This window comes from Nomascus leucogenys, chromosome 10 (assembly GCF_006542625.1).
Source record: "Nomascus leucogenys isolate Asia chromosome 10, Asia_NLE_v1, whole genome shotgun sequence".
In the NCBI taxonomy this organism is placed as follows: Eukaryota; Metazoa; Chordata; class Mammalia; order Primates; family Hylobatidae; genus Nomascus; species Nomascus leucogenys.
This window is the reverse complement of record NC_044390.1, coordinates 9,907,480-9,927,503: the sequence shown is the minus strand read 5'-3', so window position 1 is coordinate 9,927,503 and position 20,024 is coordinate 9,907,480. Positions and strand designations below refer to the sequence as shown.

General features: G+C 41.9%; 1 protein-coding gene across 4 annotated transcripts in view; it reads right to left on the bottom strand.

The window, feature by feature from the left end:
* The window catches only part of USP44 (ubiquitin specific peptidase 44), a 30,984-nt gene extending 17,033 nt beyond the window's left edge, over positions 1-13,951 (bottom strand). For 2 of the 4 annotated variants that reach the window (XM_030819799.1, XM_030819802.1), the window contains exon 1: positions 717-1,676. The gene's annotated coding sequence lies outside the window, so the exon portion shown is untranslated. Of the gene's footprint in view, positions 1-716; positions 1,677-13,925 lie in introns of those variants that run through there. The other 2 variants (XM_030819801.1, XM_030819800.1) reach the window with 2 other exon arrangements.
* Positions 13,952-20,024: the final 6,073 nt, after the last annotated feature.

The window sequence follows — 20,024 nt, the reverse complement described above, 5'->3', positions numbered from 1 at the left end:
GTCCTCTGCTCCCAATTTCTAGGCTGCTTGTCATAATACCATTGGCAGTTCTCACATTTCCCTTTCTCCAGACTTCCCTAATCTCACATCCACCTTGCTCTGAAAGCACACACTTCACTTTCTCTAATGAGTCGCCTTTAACTTTTGTTTTTAACTTTCTGCCACCATCTAGTGGTGAAAAATGGGTAGCAATCACTTTCCATTGAAATAGCTTAATATCTATCCTTTTTACCCAGTAGTCTGAGGGGCAGTTTCCAAAACTGCATTCCTTTTTTTTTTTTTTGACACAGAGTCTTGCTCTGTGACCCAGGCTGTAGTGCAGTGGTGCGATCTCAGCTCACTGCAACCTCTGCCTCCTGGGCTCACGTGATTGTTGTGCCTCAGCCTCCCGAGTAGCTGGGATTACAGGAGTGCACCACCACATTCAGTTAATTTGTTTTTCATATTTTTACTAGAGACAGGGTTTCATCATGTTGCCTAGGCTGGTCTTGAACTCCTGAGCTCGGGTCATCTACCCACCTTGGCCTCCCAAAGTGCTGGGATTACAGGTGTAAACCACTGTGCCTGGCCCCTTTTCTTAAAGACTGGGGTTGGCAAGACCCAAATATATCTCACTAATATTTATAAACATTCCAAGCCTTATGCGGAGTTAATAAAGCATAACCAAAGATGAAAAGGTGAGTTTTAAGGCAGAAAAACGTAGGTTTGAATTGTACCTTTGCCACACACTGTTAAATGTATGATTTTGAGCATATGTTTTAACTTCTCTAAACCATCTGTAAAAGAGGGAAAATCATACCAACTTCAATTGAATTGTTGAAGAACTGAGAGATAATATTTATCTGACACATGGTAAATGCTCAATAAATGGTAGTTTTAATTATAACTATAGTGAACAAATATTATTATCCTATTTAAATAAATCATATTATTCTATTTGATTACCATTAAACTTATTTTTTTCCATTTGGTAAATCAATAATTACCTTTAATTCATGGCTCTATAACATACTCTGAGGCCGAATAGACTTGACAGTTGGCTTTAGGTAAAGAAAGACAGAAGAGGAGAATGTGCTTTTGTATTTGAATAGTCTCAGGAACGTACAAGGAAATAAAGAGAGAAAAAGAAAGAATATGAAGTGGGTGGCAATAAGCTTTTGTTACATTCTAGCAGGCCTAAACCTACCTGAAATTATAAGCTTATTTTTTAAAAAAAGCTTATGTGATTTTTGACACAGAACTTGTTCCTTTATCAGTTAAAGTCAGGAGCACTTCTGCTGTAAGTTATTTACATGTAATGAACAGAAATCTTATTTAAAAAGTCATGATCACAAAACACTTTTTTCATTGATTTAATACAAATCAAAGACAAATTTCAGGGTTTGGGTGGAGACCTAGTTACGGAACACTAAAAACACCCTATGTATCATGACCAAAGCATTACATTTTTAGGGCAGCTGAAACTGTGAATTTCAATGGTACCTGCAAGTGCCACCTCCAGGCCTTAGGAAAACTGCAAAAGCAGTTGATTTTTGGTTCCTTCCCACCTCTTTTTGTAAAATCTCATATTCGTTCCTTAATTTTTAGGTATCAGGTACTGACCAGTCCCAGCTCTCACATGTTCATGTGTTTCTTTCTTTCTTTGCCTTTTTTTTTTTTTTTGAGACAGGGTCTTGTTCTGTCACCTAGGCTGGCCTGCAGTGGTGCAGTCTCAGCTCACTGTAACCTCCACCTCCCAGGTTCAAGCGATTCTCCCACCTCAGCGTCCTCGGTAGCTGAGACCACAGGCATGTGCCATTATGCCTGGCTAATTTTTGTATTTTGGGTAGAGAAATAATTTCACCATGATGCCTAGGCTGGTCTCGAACTCCTGGCCTCAAGTGATCCACCCGCCTAAGCCTCCCAAAGTGCTAGGATTACAGGCATGAGCCACCGTGCCCAGCCCCCATTTCACACGTTTTAAGTGCACATTTTAAATTTACTTCTCTCTCTAAAAATTTCCGGAGGTTTAAAATCTGGTCAAATATGGTACTTTATTAGAAGACCTAGGATTTGACAACAGTTGCTAATGGTAAAATTGAGACATCAGTGATTAATATATTCCACTATCCCATATCTTTCTGTATGAGGCAAGAAACTTTACAGTCATCCCTGACTCTCTCTCTCTAAATCAATCCTTCAGGAAAAATGGTTGACTCTACCTTCAAAATATACTGAGGATCTGACTTAGTGCCTCTACTGCCACCAGCCTGATCCAAGCTACAATCGAGTCTTACCTGGATTACTGCAGTAAGGCTCCCAGATGGTCTCTCCACTTCTGTCCTTACTGCCACCAGCAGTCTACTCTCAATGCACAGTAGCATGGTCTGCATCTAGACCTAAACAACCACTTTAGAAAATCCTTGCTGTGGCCCTCCTCTATTAATGTGTAGTCAGCAAGGCTAAGGGCATTGTGGCCACTTGAAGTCTGCACACACCAGTAATTCCCCTTCTAAGGCCACTCGCTGGTACCTGGGACTCAGAGAATTACTTGCCCCAATCATCCCCAAGCTTGCTTCTAGGGCCTATGAGCAACACAGAGCCACTGAAGAAATCTGTAGAGGAGAATGATATGATCAGATCTGTGGGTTACAGAGGGATCTGAATTACAAAGAGCTCTGGAGAAGGGACGAGTGATTAAGAGAGACTAGCAGTGCAGAAATTATAAGGAAATTAAAGCTGCAGGAGAATAGCAGCTTTGAAGAAGGGGGTAGAGGTAGAATTAGTGCTTAACAAACATTGGTTGAGAGAACTTAATTTGGAGGTTAAAGGAAGAATCTAGGGCTCTGTATTACCTTTTATTCAAGATGATAAAATAAAGAATACAGAGAAAATTTAGTTAAACATGTTTCTGGCAAATCATAGAAAATAATTTTTATATTATTTTATTTTTTGAGACAGAGTCTCACTCTGTCGCCCAGGCTGGAGTGCAGTGGTGCAATCTTGGCTCACTGCAACCTTCACCTCCTGGGTTCAAGCCATTCTCCTGCCTCAGCCTCCTGAGTAGCTGGGATTACAGGCACACGTCACCATGTCCAGCTAATTTTTGTATTTTTAGTAGAGACGGGGTTTCACCATGTTGGTCAGGCTGGTCTTGAGCTCCTGACCTGGTGATCTGCCTGCCTTGGCTTCCCAAAGTGCTGAGATTACAGGCGAGAGCCGCCACGCCAGGCCAAAAATAATTATTAGTTCCACATCCTTACAGAGATGAAGAAGGAAATGCCAGCAAAAAAGATCATTTCATTCCAAAATTTTAAAGACATAGAATGAGTTAACACTTTCAGAAAAGTCTCAACAGAAAAAAGCCTGGTGAGAATACATTTATTCTGAGGTTATCTCTGGGTAATGGGACTGCAAATTACTGTACTTTCTTTATTAATCTATACTTTTGAAATTGTAAAAATAACATGTTTTAAATAAAAACAGCTCAGATAGCGTTAAGTATGTGCTAAATTGTACACTAGCCTTTTTACTCCTTTCTCTACTCTGCAAATAAATTCCCTTGAATACAAAACAGTACCTGTTTCATTGAAGCTGTTGCTAAAAAATCTATTTAGATAATAACAAAGTACTTGACCTTCAAAGGGAAGTGGCATCTATAATTAAACACATCATTCTATTTGATACAAAATTGTGAAAAGGGTGAAATCTTGATTAGATGTCATCTATCTGAGAGACATCACGGTGGAAGAGAGGGATTACAGTAAAACGGTTAGTGAGCACACCCTGGAATCTAAATCCTTGACAGGATTTACTATGTGACCATAAATTATGTGCTACATACCTCAGTTTTCTTATCTGTAAAGTAACAGTGGTAATAATACCAATAGGGTTGTTGAGGGAATTAACTTAGAACTCCTGGCACTTAATAATATGGCCCTCAGTACATCTTAGCTGCCAATAAAATAATAAAATAATAATAAATTATTATTATAAATGCTAGTTTCCTTCTAGTTGATCGCTTTTAGCCAGGGATTCCTTCTTCTCAGCCAAATGTGTACTAAGCCCAACTAAGGGGCTGACAGATAATCAAGATGTTAGCTAAGAACTAAGGTCTGACCTCTCCCAGGGGAATTTGCATTTTAAAACGGGGTCTCTCAAAGATAAAATCTTTTTAAAAATAGATGCGAAACCAGAATAGTGGAATGACAGATCACCAGATTAATATTTTAGGGCAGGGGGCCCACTTACCCTGTCTACTTATGAAAGAAATCAGTAAGGGGTAGACAACACAGGCAAGGGCACGGCGGAAAGCAGGAGCTACAGAGCCAGGCTTCTGTTCCCAGAGATCTCCAGGAACTCAGACAGTAACTAGGGTATCCCCAAAGGGGCCTCATCACACAAAGATCTAAGAGCTTGGAGGAAAGAAAGGAGGATGGACACTTCCTATATTCCTCTACTGGGTTCAGAGCACCTCTTTTCATTTGCTAATCCACCTCTGTGAAGCTATGCATTAGCTCTGGCATCAGCAGATTGGATGTATGATTTCTGGCAGTATATTCATTTTAAAGAGGTATTACCTGACAAAACATTTTTATATCCCTCATGCAGATTCTGACAAAATATTACGTGTAGCAATATAATACCATCTTACAAATAGGATGCTTGGAATGAAATCTATAAGGATTAAAACTATCTGTGCTGTAATTCTCACGCATTTAAAAAATGTTTCATACTCCAAATTCAAATTGGTAGCTATCAAATGGCTTTCTTTTTCTTTTTCTTTTTTCTCCAGTGTGACTTGTCAATGAAATGGCTTTTTTTTTTTTTTTTTTTTGAGATGGAGTCTTGCTCTGTTGCCTAGGCTGGAGTGCAGTGGTGCGATCTAGGCTCACTGCAAGCTCTGCCTCCCAGGTTCACACCATTCTCCTGCCTCAGCCTCCCGAGTAGCTGGGACTACAGGCACCCACCACCACACCCAGCTAATTTTTTTGTATTTTTGGTAGAGACAGGGTTTCACCATGTTAGCCAGGATGGTCTCGATCTCCTGACCTCGTGATCTGCCTGCCTCAGCCTCCCAAAGTGCTGGGATTACAGGCGTGAGACACCGTGCCCGGCCCAATGAAATGGCTTTTTAAACACTAAGTATACTATTTTCATTTTTAAAGACAGATGTATTTACAAATATTCTAAAAGCTTTATCATTCTTCAGTGCAAAAAGACAATAAAAAATTTAATTTGTTCAAAGAAACCCATTCAAGCTCTTCATACTTTTCATACCTATGACTGAGCATGCATTTTAAAAATTCCCTTCAGCAAATCTCTAAAGTTAAATAACTATATTTGACTTATTGAAAGCTAATTTTATGTAGAATTAGTATATCACTGAAGCATTTATTAAACAAAAAGCTAAAATGATTAGGAGAGAAATAGATGATCTTATAAGGGATTTTTAATCAACAGTATATATCAAACTCCAAAATCAAATATCATAGGTAATATATTTAACTTGTTACAGTTCGACAGCATAAAACTGCTTATATTCACCACAGTGAGGACTCTCTGAAATTAGTTTCTATTTACTCAAATTATAGCCCTTTGTAACCTACAATCCAGAGTTTCGCATGTAGTGTAATACCTTCCTGTTGTATTTTTGTAGCTCTTCAAACCTCTTCTGATAATGAACTCATCCTACAGAGGTTCCAGCAGAGGTCTGATCATCAATTCCAGACAGCTAACTACCTCGACTTTATCCTAAGCCCTAACCTTTCTGAACCAGTCTCAGGCACAACCCAAAGTCAGCTTACCTATGCATGTTACCTTCCCAAACTAGCTTTTTATCGGGTATTCTTCTCTAACATACTGTATTATCATTCTAGGACCTAGGCTAGAAATCTTAAGGATTTTCTTTACTCCTCCCCTCCATCTTTTATTTATTTATTTTTTTGAGTGAAGTTTCAGTCTTTTTGTCCAGGCTGTTGTGCAATGGTGTGATCTTGGCTCACTGCAACCTCTGCCTCCCAGGTTCAAGTGATTCTCCTGCCTCAGCCTCCCGAGTAGCTGGGATTACAAGCACATGCCACCACACAAGGCAAATTTTATATTTTTAGTACAGATGGGGTTTCACCATGTTGGCCATGCGGGTCTCAAACTCCTGACCTCAGGTGATCTGCCCACCCTCGGCCTCCCAAAGTGCTGGGATTACAGGCATGAGCCACCACACCCTGCTCTCCCTCCCATCTTTTCTACTCCTATACACTTAGGGTTATTGTTCCCTAAGTCTCTATTACTTTCATTACCACAGCTATCAGTCTCGTGGATTTTATTATATTGTTCCTGGAGTACAATATTTTGGTAGCCTCCAAACTGGTCTCCCATCATCTGGACTCTCTCCTCCATACTATCCCACCAAATTAACCTTCAAGTTTGCTCTGAGACTTTAACTCCTTTTTTGATGAAAAAATTATAATTTTAATTTCCTCATTATGAAAGCAAAACATATTCATTACAGAAAAATTGGGAAAGAGAGGAAAAAAAATTTCCCCCATCTCACCATACAGAAGTAGCAATTTAAAACATTTGTTTTGGCCAGGCGCAGTGGCTCACGCCTGTAATCCCAGCACTTTGGGAGGCCAAGGCGGGTGGATCATGAGGTCAGGAGTTCAAGACCAGCCTGCCCAGCATGGTGAAACCCTGTCTCTACTAAAAATACAACAAATTAGCCGGGCATGGTGGCGCGGAGGCTAAGGCTTAGGCTAAGGTGGGAGGCTGACGCAGGAGAATTGCTTGAACCCAGCAGGTGGAGGTTGCAGTGAGCCAAGATTACACCACCGCACTACAGCCTGGGCGAAACAGCAAGACTCCATCTCAAAAAAAAAAAAAAAACAAAAAAAAAACACCATTTATCTTTTTAAAATTCTAGTAAAATTCACATAACAAAATGTATCTTCACCACTTTTAACTGTACAGTGTGGTAGTGTTACATACATTTACTTTGTTGTACAACCATCCATTCCATAACTCTTTTCATCTTGCAAAACTTAAACTCTGTGCCTAATGGGCACAATAATAACCCATTCCCTGCTCCCCTCAGCTTGTGTGAGCCTTTAACTCTTGTACTTAAAATCCTCCAATGGTTCCCTGTAGTTCAATAATGCAGAGGCTTTTGAACTTTGAGACTCAAAAATTTTACCTCACACCCCAGTAAATAGGTGTGTACACACATAACACACACACTCTGGAACAAATGCTTTACAAACAATCCTTAAAAGAATAATGCAGCCAGGCGCGGTGGCTCACGCCTGTAATCCCAGCACTTTGGGAGGCTGTGCTGGTGGATCACGAGGTCAGGAGATTGAGACCATCCTGGCTAACACGGTGAAACCCCCTCTCTACTAAAAATACAAAAAAATAAAAATAAAAATTAGCTGGGCGTGATGGTGGGCACTGGTAGTCCCAGCTACTTGGGAGGCTGAGGCAGGAGAATGGTGTGAACCTGGGAGGTGGAGCTTGCAGTGAGCCGAGATCACACCTGGGCAATAGAGTGAGACTCCGTCTCAAAAAAAAATAAATAAATAAATAACTTATTCTGGTCCAGGAACAGTGGCTTACGCCTATAATCTCAGCACTTTGGGAGGCTGAGGCGGGTAGATCATTTGAAGTCAGGAGTTCAAGACCAGCCTGGCCAACATGGTGAAACCCTGTCTCTACTAATAATACAAAAAATTAGCCGGGCATGGCGGCAGGTGCCTGTAATCCCAGCTGATCAGGAGGCTGAGGCAGAATTGCTTGAACCTGGGAGGTGGAGGTTGCAGTGAGCCGAAATGGCACCACTGCACTCCAGCCTGGGCGACAGAGTTAAACTCTGTTTCAAAAAAAAAAAAAAAAAGAATTAATTAATTCTGGCTGGGCACAGTGGCTCATGCTCAGAATACAAAGTCCTAGCAATTTGGGAGGCCAAAGTGGGCAGATTGCTTGAGCTCAGGAGTTCAAGAGCAGCCCGGGCAACACAGTGAAACAAAATATGCAAAAATTACCTGGCGTAGTTGTATGTGCCTATAAGCCCAGCTACTCAGGAGGCTGAGGTGGGAGGATCACCTGAGCATGGGGAGGTCGAGGCTGCAGCGAGCCATGATGGTGCCACTGCACTGCAGCCTCAGCAAAAGAGCAAGACCCTGTCTCAAAAAAACAAAACAAAGTATGCTGATATTCCGTTTCGTTTAAAAAATGCTGATTGCGACTAATTTCATAATAGTTTGACAAATATTTCAATAAAAACATATACATTTGTCAGTCTTGCTTTCAAAATCCTCCACAAGCAGATTCTAACCTATCTTTGCCTTATTACCCTTCTACCTGTCATGTGCACGCCAGCCAAAAAGTCAGCCCCAGCTAATTTCCGGCTAACATGGTGAAACCTGTCTCTATTAAAAACTACAAAAAATTAGCCGGGTATGGTGGTGGGCGCCTGTAGTCCCAGCTACTCAGGAGGCTGAGGCAGGAGAATAGTGTGAACCTGGGACGCGGGGCTTGCAGTGAGCCGAGATCGTGCCACTGCACTCCAGCCTAGGTGACAGAAGGAGACTCTGTCTCAAAAAAAAAAAAAAAAAAGAAATAGTAAGTCCTGCCGGGCCCTGTGGCTCATGACTGTAATCCCAGCACTTTGGGAGGCTTAGGTGGGTGGATCAACTTGAGGTCAGGAGTTTGAGACCAGCCTGGCCAACATGGTGAAATCCTGTCTCTACTAAAAATACAAAATCAGCCAGGCGTGGTGGCGTGCACCTGTAGTCCCAGCTACTTGGGAGGCTGAGTCAGGAGAATCACTTGAACCCAGGAGGCGGTGGTGGTTGCAGTGAGCCGAGATTGCGCCACTGCAGCAGTCCAGCCAGGGCGACAGAGTAAGACTCTGTCTCAAAAAAAATAAAAAGAAAATAGTAAGTCCCAAACTGGGCAGCATAGCAAGACCCTGTCTCTAGAAAAAAAGAAGAAAAAAAGAGACAAGAAGGATGTTTTTCCAGCAATATAGTGAGCTCTCATCTCTAGTCAAATAATTTAAAAAATCCACTCATGGCAGTGCGTGACTATAGTCCCCAGCTACTTGAAAGCTATAAGAATTACTGAAAAATCAGAGGGGTAGCTAAATTTTTTTACTTCAAAAACTAACATTCCGGGCTGGGCGTGGTGGCTCATGCCTGTAATCCCAGCACTTTGGGAGGCCAAGGTGAGCAGATCATGAGGTCAGGAGATCGAGACCATCCTGGCTAACACAGTGAAACCCTGTCTCTACAAAAAATACAAAAAAATTAGCCAGGCGTGGTGGCGGGCGCCTGTAGTCCCAGCTGCTCGGGAGGCTGAGGTAGAAGAATGGCGTGAACCCAGGAGGTGGAGCTTGCAGTGAGCCGAGATCGCACCACTGCACTCCAGCCAGGGAGACAGAGGGAGACTCCGTCTCAAAAAAAAAAACAACCCCAAAACAAAACAAAAACAAACAAACGAACATTCCACTGTAAATTTTAGTTATCTTTGACGTAATAAACTTTTCAGCCGGCCACTCTCTTTTTGACCTCAGTTTATGAAGACACTTGGAAAGAAAGCATGGAAAGGGACGATACAGCTGTAAACCCTCGAGGTTCTTACAAGAGGATATCAGGTACTAAAGGTCAGTGGTATGAATAATGTAATATAGATCTAATTGGCATAATTAGCAGCTCAATTTTCAGATCCCGTCTTTAAAAAATATTTTAATGAAAGTCAGGAAGTTACCATGAAGAATAAACACACAAAAAAGTCAAATTAAATTACTATTTAATAAAGTGACAGAATGAGGGAAATGGCAAAAATACATTCCTAAAAAGAATTAATCTATACATTTGTATAGTGTGGAAAAATAAAGAAAAAAGGAATTAATCTATATGTTAAAATCTGAATAGACACTGAGATAACATTTTCTTTTTTTTTCTTTTTTTTTTGAGACGGAGTCTTGCTCTGTCGCCCAGGCTGGAGTGCAGTGGCGCAATCTCGGCTCACTGCAAGCTCAGCCTCCCGGGTTCACGCCATTCTCCTGCCTCAGCCTCTCCGAGTAGCTGGGACTACAGGCGTCCGCCACCACGCCCGGCTAATTTTTTGTATTTTTTTAGTAGAGACGGTGTTTCACCGTGGTCTCGATCTCCTGACCTCGTGATCCGCCCGCCTCGGCCTCCCAAAGTGCTGGGATTACAAGCGTGAGCCACCGCGCCCGGCCCAAACATCTTTTGTTAAGATGTTTTTAACAAATCTTATTGTGAATGTTTAATTTTTAAAACTCTTCATAATTGGGATATAAACTATTTTCATAAGAAATGGGCATTCATATTTTACAGGAACACATATACATTCTAACTCTATTAAAGAAAGAAGAAATATAAGTACCACTGAGCATAAAATAGAATACACTTAAAAGTGTCACAGTAACCATCTCATAAAAAAAAAAAACAACTTGAAATCTCCCAGAGGGAGAATATGTTGACTATCTATTTTAATGAAGATAATTTTTGTAACAAAACATTTTTCTTTAAACAGTAACAAACTAAACAGATCCTCTACAGGCTATTAAAAGTTGTATGATTTGTTATTTTCCATAATAAAAGATAGGAGGAAATGGTAATTTCGGTAGGAAGTAGGCCTTAGGAATTACTAACCACCACAATGCATTTGGATAAGAATGAAAACAACTTTATCTATAGTTTGTACTAATTAGGGTAAATCTTACCCACTCGTATAAGCAATTTTCCATTTTCCATTTACTTCACGGAACCACCATAGTATTCCGTCCTCTTAAGAAATGTTTGTAAAACGCCAAGGGTCAAGCACAGTGCTTGGTACACAGAAAGGGGTTCAGTATTTTTGAATGAACAAATTACTGAGCGAATGAACACAATGGGCTCTCAAACCCTCCCTACTCCCTCTTAGGTATGCTATTATGTCCATTATGTGCTTTGGCACCTCTCCATGTCAATCATGATGTATTTCCTTTCCTTTATCCCTAGAAAGGCCCCGGTTATTCTTTCTTCCTTTAGAGATCTAGAATCTATAATTACCCTGATCTCGCTTGAAACTCCTCATTAAACAATAAAGGACACCCTTTTCCCTTGGGCCTTCCTCGTGTCTCTAACATGCCTCTCCTGAAGCAGAGATTGAATTTAGTTGAACACGCTGTAAGATAAAGCTCCTGAAATCACCTTCTGCCTCCAGGTTATTTGAATTTCTCACCCCCATCCCTACTTAACAAGTAATTTTGTTCCAAAACATTTATCATCAGTGTCACATCAACATATTTACACGTCAATACACTGCAGCTAACTTCGTAACAATGGGAGAAACATTCAGAATAATACTGAGCAACCTACCAAGGGTCTGAAAAATTGAATTCAAATACTCTGCGTAAAGTGCCTAGACTGTCATTCTAGCACATCTATGATCTGACCTAGCAAGTATATCGTTAGACTACAAATTACCTTTTTCCTATGACGCGTAAAGCTCCATTAAAAATGAATTCTTCCTAATAAAGTTTTTTATGGCGTCTAAAATTGCTGTGAATATATTACACCTTTTACAATGATCTTTTAGCCAGAAAGCCATTATCTGTAGAATCCTCCTGTATTTCAGTTATTTGTCACCTATTTAGACTGGTCCTAGTAGCAAAACTGTCCCCAGTTACTGAATTCAGAGAATTATTCGGGCACACGATTTATTTCCTATCTTGATTAGACTCCTGAGCCCATGCCCCAGCCTCTCGCTAATCTACCTGGACCAGACAACTCCATTAGAATCTGGCACCCACGTTTGTTCTGCCTAACACTGCAGGAAGAACAGAGACTTCAAAGCACGTGGTTTTTTTGGGTTTTTTTTTGTTGTTGTTGTTTTTTGGCTACCAAGAAGCCAAATTTCTGTATCCTCTAGCATTCAAAACCCCCATTCAACAAATTTACACACGGGTTTTTCCTCCATGTTAAGCAGTTAGTCGGGTACTAGAGATACACATAGAAAACAATGACTCTGCCCTCAAACAACCCAATGAGCAGAAAATTCTCTTATGCACAACCAAAACGCTGTAATAGATTCAAGTGTGTAGAGAAGTTTGGTAGAGTGGATATGACACTTTCTTTTTTTGTAGTACAGAAAAGATGAATCTGTAGAAAAGGGAGAAAGACAACTGGGTAGAAAATTTATTTCAAATATCTAACCCAAATCTTCAACAGATTTTCCATTTTAAATATTCCAAAAGGTGTACCATTGTATATTATACTAAGTGCGGGTTCATTTATCACTTAAAATTTTTTAAGCTAAAAAATCTCAAACAATTAACATTTGGGAAGAAAAACAGGACTGATACACAAAGTAGTCAGGATATTTCAACTTTCTAAACTGTATGCACTGGAATAACTTCAATATTAGAATATCTCTACATTTGAATTTGGATAGTCCACAGTGATAAATACTGGACTGAAAAATCTGACATCGAACATATGCAAAACAAATGGCTAGTATGAAAAAACATAGAATGGGGGGAGAAAACTTGAATGTGCCAAAACATTTAAACGCTCTTTAAAATATCCTGAGATGCTAAATTAAGGACAAAACTATTAGAGTTCCAAGAATACAAATTTTCATCTCTTTCAAGATTCAGCTGAATATTGACTCTCACTGAGATTATGAAATATTCTATAAGCATGTGCTTAACTTCTGTTTGGCTTTCCGAATTTCACCACAGTGAACAGCCCATTCTTTTTCCTTGTTTACACCAAATGCTCGTTTTGAACACAACTCAAAATGGAATTCCAGGCCCCAAAGTCACCAGCCCTACTTTCACCCCCACAGGCAGCTACTTAACAGATAATAAGGAATTCAAGTGCAGGACCTGAAGGTCTTATTTCCATGCAAATTTCACAATCCCCGTTACTTGCCCAGATACAACAATTAAGGCTTAAAAGGTGGCGGGAGTGGGGGACTTGAGGACTGGTCTGAGGAGAAAGTGAATCTCCCAAGGGTTCCTAAATGGTTTTGCTTCCAGTATAAAAACTGCGAGCTACCAGTAGAATTTAACAGCAGCTCAACCTTGCATTTGAAACAGTTACTATATTTCACTTTCTTTTCTCATGGGGGCGGGGGATGGTGTCTTACCTACTCTTAAATTTGAACGTATTAACAGGTTCCCCTGCGCCCACAATGACATATTTCTCATCCCCCATAATGAATTCAGCCATATGGAATTCTTTCCCATCGAAGGCCATCGGGAATGGCTTTAGGAAGCTGATTTTCAAGCTTTAAGTGGCAGCAGGTGCCGGCAGCGCGGGGACCGATCGATGAGAGAAGGCGGGCAAGACGCCGGGAAGCGCATTCCTCCTCAACCGAGCGCCACAACTGCCCTCCCGAAGCGCCCCGGGGCTTCGAGCATCACCTCGCGGTAATCCGGGCAGCGGGAAGGATGCGGCTGGACCCGGGCGTTGCGTGCTCCACACAGCGCCCAGCCAGTGCCAGCCCCGCGCCCGCCTCTCCGCGACGCTCGTGCCGGGATCAGCACGAAGCCCCTCCGCGTCCCCAAAGCCCTCGCCCGCGCCCGTTCTCCCCCAGCTTGCCCCCTCCAGCCCGCTGCGCCTGGCCGCAGCATCTCCGGGCACTCTAAGGCGGCCGCCGAGACAGGGTCGGAGCGCAGCAGAACCCACCGAAACTTTCCAGGGGGGCCAATTCAAAATTCGCCGGATCCGTCGCCGCCGCGCGCCCCTCGGCTCGCTCCCCTCCGCGCGCCCGCAGCCCCAGTCTCTCCCTCTCTCAGGACCCCCCAGTGCCCTGCGCGGCGGGAATACGCCCCCAGGTGCCTCCCGGCCCAGGGGGCTGCCGTCGCACGTCCGGTCCCGCAGGGGTCCTCACTCCGCCAATCGCCGCGGCCGCGCGCCCTCGCGCACACTCACCACCAGCCCGAGCCGGGACGGCCATCTTAGCGCTCACCCCGGCCCCCCATCCCCCGGTTCGGCGGCCACTACGACCCGGTCCGGCGGCTACGACAGCCGTGACGCGCAGCAGGCCCCGCCCCCTCCCACAGCCCCGCCCCTGCGCCGGCTCTTCGCGGGCACCGAGAACCCGCTGGCGGCCGCCTTCCGCGCCTCGAGGCGGGGGTCGGGGCCACGGACTGCCCCCAGCGCCGCACGTGGGTCTGTGCGGACAACAAGCACTGCCTCCCCGGGCGGGCTTCGCACCTGTCGTGCCATCGGGACTCGGGAGGGTAAACCCAGAGTGTCCTGTGTGCCTGTGAGCCGCAGAATCATCCACGGACATCGTTAGTCCTTCCCAGAATTTCTGCGATTTACGCAACGTCGAATTGTTTGGCAGAAACACGTGGCAAATTCCGTTATCTTTAAAACCTTCCCCAATTCACTGGCATAGAAATTCTTAAAGAAAAAGTTTCCTTCTTGAAGCGACCCCTGGGTGTAACTTCAGTGGCGATGACGGCTGTGAATTGGGTTTCCTCGCACAGCAGAAGGGCGAGAGAGGTTCCAGAACAGGCACAGGAAGGGCACCGCTATCCAGAACTGCCTAACCCGAAATTGCCCATTTAAATAATGAAGTAGATACCGAAAAGGAAAAGGAGGGGAAATCTGGAAAACAGGAAAGTCAAGGCTACGGTACCTGAAAATTAACCCATTAATATTTATTGGATTCTTTGTGTTCAACTCTGAGCCAGATTGTTGTTTTTAACTGAACCTATACTCAATGACGAGCCAGTTCTACTTTGGCCACCCTGTGGAGTATACTGAAAATTTAAAAACTCTCCAAGGAGAGCTTAAAAAGAAGACAAACATGCAAAGTTAACAATACATCAATGCAGTGCAAAATCTTGCAATATGTAAGACAAGCTATAAAATTGTTCCTATCTTTTCATCATCAATTTTATTCTGGGGAGTATGTTTCAGTGGTATGACCTGAATAAAGAAATGAGTGCACAAAGGTATTGGCAGCATATTATCCAAACACTGTAAAAGGCGAGAAGGAGCGGGGCAGGATTCTAACAGGAAATGCCTAAGATCTGACATAGAGGCCGGGTGCAGTGGCTCACGCCTGTAATAGCAGCACTTTGGGAGGCCGAGGCGGGTGGATCACCTGAGGTCTGGAGTTCGAGACCAGCCTGGCCAACATAGTGAAACCCTGTCTCTACTAAAAATACAAAAATTATCTGGGCGTGGTGGCGAGCACCTGTAATCCCAGCTACTCAGTAGGCTGAGGCAGAAGAATTGCTTGAACCCAGGAGGCGGAGGTTGTGGTGAGCTGAGATCCACAATTGCACTTAAGCCTGGGCAGCAGCAAGAACGAAACACAGTCTCAGAAAAAAAAAAAAAAAAAAAAATCTGATATAACACAGGAAGTTGTTATGTTAACAAAATAGATAACAAAATAGCAACAATGTCTAATCGATTCATGTTTGAAAAAAATACCAAATATGTACATTAAGGTTACAACTGCATAAAATATAGTCACACAAATAAAGATTAAAGGGATGAATTTGCATAGTTTAATACTCATTTCATTCTTTTTTCTAAATATTTAAGTGCATAATGATTTTGATTCAATAGTGATCACAGTGCACTTCTCCCACTCAAAACATCTAACCTCTGTGTTGTACTTTTACCCACCACCTGAATTCCTCAAATGCATTAAAAGCATTACATGAGGGCATCTCTTAAGATGAAATATTTAAAATTTAAGTATTTCTGGCATGCAATATGGTTTTTCCTGTAATTCCATGAAAGCAAAATGTTAATAATAGAAAAATCAAAACTCTTGCTTTCCTATTATAATGCCATAAAACCATTCTGGAAGGTCGTTTGGGAGATATGAAGAGTCTAAGTTGTCTCCCTCTGATCTAGTAATTGGGCAGGGTCTTTTAAGGACTAAAATGATGTGAATAAATGAAGAGAAAAAGTGAAATGGGAAGAAAAGCAAAGGCAAGCTGTGTAAGGCATAGGTGGAGAGTGCTGAATAGTGTCTTCAATAAAATGCCTTAATACAATGATGTAAGCTAGGAAGAGGTGCGGAGTGGGAAGGGAAGAGGCTGGAGACAAGAAATTCTCATTACTAGTGTTAGTAATTAAAGAGCAGATGTTTGTAGTTTAGCTTTTCCTTCATACTTATTGCTACTTATTCAACTTTGAAATTTCGTCAGCTACCATTTTATTCATGATCTTCACTACCTAGGCCTAAATTATAGCTGCTCTAGCTCATTTCCTGAGCTCCAGAACCTCCCTATTGCAATTTTATTTTTACACAGCAATCATAGTCATTCTTCTCCTTAAATTTTCCTATTTGTTTTTTACCCGTCTCTTCGAATCTAAGCTTTTTACTGTAACATTAAAAAAGAAAAGAAAAGAAAAGAAAAAAGCCTCCTTTCCTGCCCACCTTCATCAATGATGTCCCCAAACTTACCTATTAAAACCTCAAAATCAGTCTTTCCCCAGGTCGGCCTTTGGAAAACTCAGAGGTCAGTCCCTGTGGGATCGCCCAGTTTCCATCATGGCAAATGCTGATCTCCTAAGTGAAAAGTCCTGGCCGCTGCCTCCAGTGCCCCCCTGCAAATCATTACAAATCAACCTCTTTCAGGTCTGGCTTAAACTCTCACCTCCTGGAAACTGCTTTCCTGAAGTCACAAACCGGGCGTGCAGATCCCCATCCCCCACCCCCAGCAGTGCATTATTATGCAGTCACTGCTTTTGTTCCGAGTTCTGAGCCTGCTTCTATTTGCATCTTAACCTCTTTGGGGGCCGGGACTGTGCACTTGCTCCCTTTCTATACCTCTCCACAGTTCCTAGTACCGGCCAAAAACACTGCTGAAATGCCTAATGAATCAACCAGAAGTTCCTTAGCATAATATAGGGGCGTGGAAGTGATGTTTAGGGGAGCTTCCCTTGCTTCCCTGATCCCCAGATGGAGAGAAATGGCAATTTGCCCTTCCAAGGTAAGCAGTTTCCTAAACAAGATAAAATTTTAACGATTCTGAAACCTAATGGATGTGTAACTACTCAATTCTGAGTTACTACACAAACTAGTTTTGCCCTTTGTATCCTGAGAGAAAAGTATGAATAAATTAAAAGAAGACAAAACGTTGTAAATTTCATAAACTTCAGAGTGGCTTTTTATGCTTTGTGTTGATTTTTAGGATTTCCTAGTCCAGTCTTTCAGGAATCGAAGAACATTTCGGGAATCATAATTGCAGACTAAAGAATTTATGAGCTTATGAAATTTTAGGAATCTACTTTTAAGACTTTTCAGAGTTTTACAGACAATGCTCTTACCTAATAACTAAGATTCGTTTAACATTTTTTTGAACACCTAAATGCCTGGCACCATGCTAAGCGTTGAGATATTCATAGCATTTATTTCAATGGTTATGAGGAGATGAAGGATTGAGCAGAGGAAGTGGGTAAAGAAACGCTAAATAACTCAACCATAAACTTTTGATTAAGGTGTAGCAACACACTTCAGTTGAACTTTTTAAATGAGAGGAACCCAAACGACCTTAAATTTCTGGCAAATATGAAAGAAAGGAGTTGAGAAAAAAGGAGTATGGAAAAAAGAGCAGCAGATGTAAGCTATGGCCTTAGTGGAGGAAAGTGAGTAGAAGGGGCTTTAGAATTCGCCTTTTTACTTTAATTCTAAGAATGAGGGTGGTAGCAGGTAAGGAAGGTAAATGCTAGCTGAGTAGATGGTACCAAAGCTGATTTGTTTTTAAAAGACCATTGTTTATTTGGTGGTCTGTCAGGGAAACTTGTACCTTGGAGGTGAACTTCCAGCATAGGCCTAGTGGAAAGTGAAACCCTGAGCCCCAGGGTTTAGGTATTAATGGAAGTGAGTCCATTTCTCCCCCTTTTTAAACATCCACTCCACCTCCACCCTATACTCAGTTTTTCTTTTCTTTTCTTTTTTGAGACAGAGTCTCGCTCTGTCACCCAGGCTGGAGTGCTGTGGTGCGGTCTCGGCTCACTGCAACCTCTGCCTCCTGGGTTCAAGCAGTTCCCCTGCCTCAGCCTCCTGAGTACCTGGGATTACAGGTATGCACCACCATGCCTGGCTAATTTTTGCATTTTTAGTAGAGACGGGGTTTCACCATGTTGGTCAGGCTGGTCTCCAACTCCTGACCTCGTGATCCACCCGCCTCGGCCTCCCCAAGTGCTGGGATTACAGGCGTGAGCCACCATGCCTGGCCCACTCTATACTCACTTTTACAGGGATCCTCAGGATGCTGTGTCCAGGGCTTTACTGCAGTCTGTCTCTCTTCCTTCCCATCAAAACTTTTCCCATTTTGTTCAGGACAGTTACCCCAACCTTTCATTCTCTCTCTGTTTTTATTTATTTTTAAAATGGAGACAGGGTTTTGTCACCAGGCTGGAGTGCAGTAGCGTGATCATGGCTCACTGCAGCCTTGACCTGTCAGGCTCAAGCTATCCTCCCACCTCAGCTTCCTGTGTAACGGGGACCACAGGCATGCGACACAACTTCTGCTAATTGATTTTTTGTAGAGATGTGGGGGTGGAGGGGGGTTCTCCCTATGTTACCCAGGCTGGTCTCAAACTCCTGGTCTCAAGCAATCCTTGTGCCTCAGCCTCCCAAAGTGCTGGGGTTACGAGCATGAGCCACCATACCTGGCCCCAACCTGTCATTATCTAAGGAGCTCAGTTATGAAGTAAAGTTATCTACTTTGTATTATTAGTGTTTAGTATTTTTTTTTCATTTCTCTCTAAGACTGTTCTAATGGAACCTCCTGTAGACACCCAGAGTATGGAATTTCTAAAATGACATTTTAAACATTGTGACAGATCAGTGGGATAGATATTTTGCTAAGCCAAGGTACTTTATTTCCAAGGATAAGCTATGGGAGGTGATGAGAGTAGAATACACACACACACACACTATACACACAGACACACACATATATATACACACATATGCGCATATATAATTAGAACTCATTTAGCTATAATAACAATTTGTCTATCTAGTTATTTGCAATCCTTTCAGGATTTTTGAAATTTCTATCTCATTTGTAGAGTTTGGAAAATAGTATCTGTCCTATCTTCTTCACAATAATGTTTTAAGGATCAAATGAGGTTTTGTCCATGGAAACTGCCTAAACTGTAAGGAGAAAAGCCAGTGTGTTTATCATTATTTCTCTATTAGGTTTACTATTACCCTGTAAAGTTCTTTGAAGTCAGAAACAGACTTTTGTTCATATTTACAACCTCGACAGCAATTAATACAGAACCTCACTCAGAATAGATAAGCAGTATTCCCTTAAATCAAGTTTTACTTCTGTATAGAGTAATATTCAATTCAAGGACAAGTGCTATAAAGGTTAAAATTAGTTCTATTACTCTGAGAAACATGGCAATAATATTTTAGCCTTTCTGTCTCATAGTAGGGAGGGAAAAGATCTGGAAAGGCAGAGGGAGAGAGAGGGAGAAAAGGAATGGCACTAGAGGTGGAAATTTCAACTCTTAAAGTTTTAGTAAACCATGCCAAAAATATACTAGTAACTTTTCATGAGGGAGAGGTTATTGGGGTACCCAAGTTTTATTTTTATACTCTATACATGTTTTTAAACCCATTTCTTTTTTTAAAAAAAAATAGTAGAATGAGGAAAATGTAGATGGATAACTGTAGCTATTTGTATAATTATTTACATCTTGCCAAACCATTTGGAAATTGAAATCCTGCAGTTTGGCTCCTGGGTTGTAAAAGATAAGAAAAGTAAATAGAAGGCCCCCTCAATGCAGTGTGATATTGCATCATTTAAAAGAAACCACAAACTGTCTATTCAGGATGTATGCATACAATAAAAAGAGCCAACAATTCTTGTGTAAGAGCTAGGATGATCAACCTGCTTTTGTCTGCCATCTTAAGGTTGCTTCTTTTTAGGCCAAGGTACCTTGGGGTAGCAATGATTGATTTAGTCATCTGTAAATAGTGTCTGTAAGCCCCTTTTCCTTAGCTAACCTTAGAGTAACTCCTTAGAGTTACTCCTT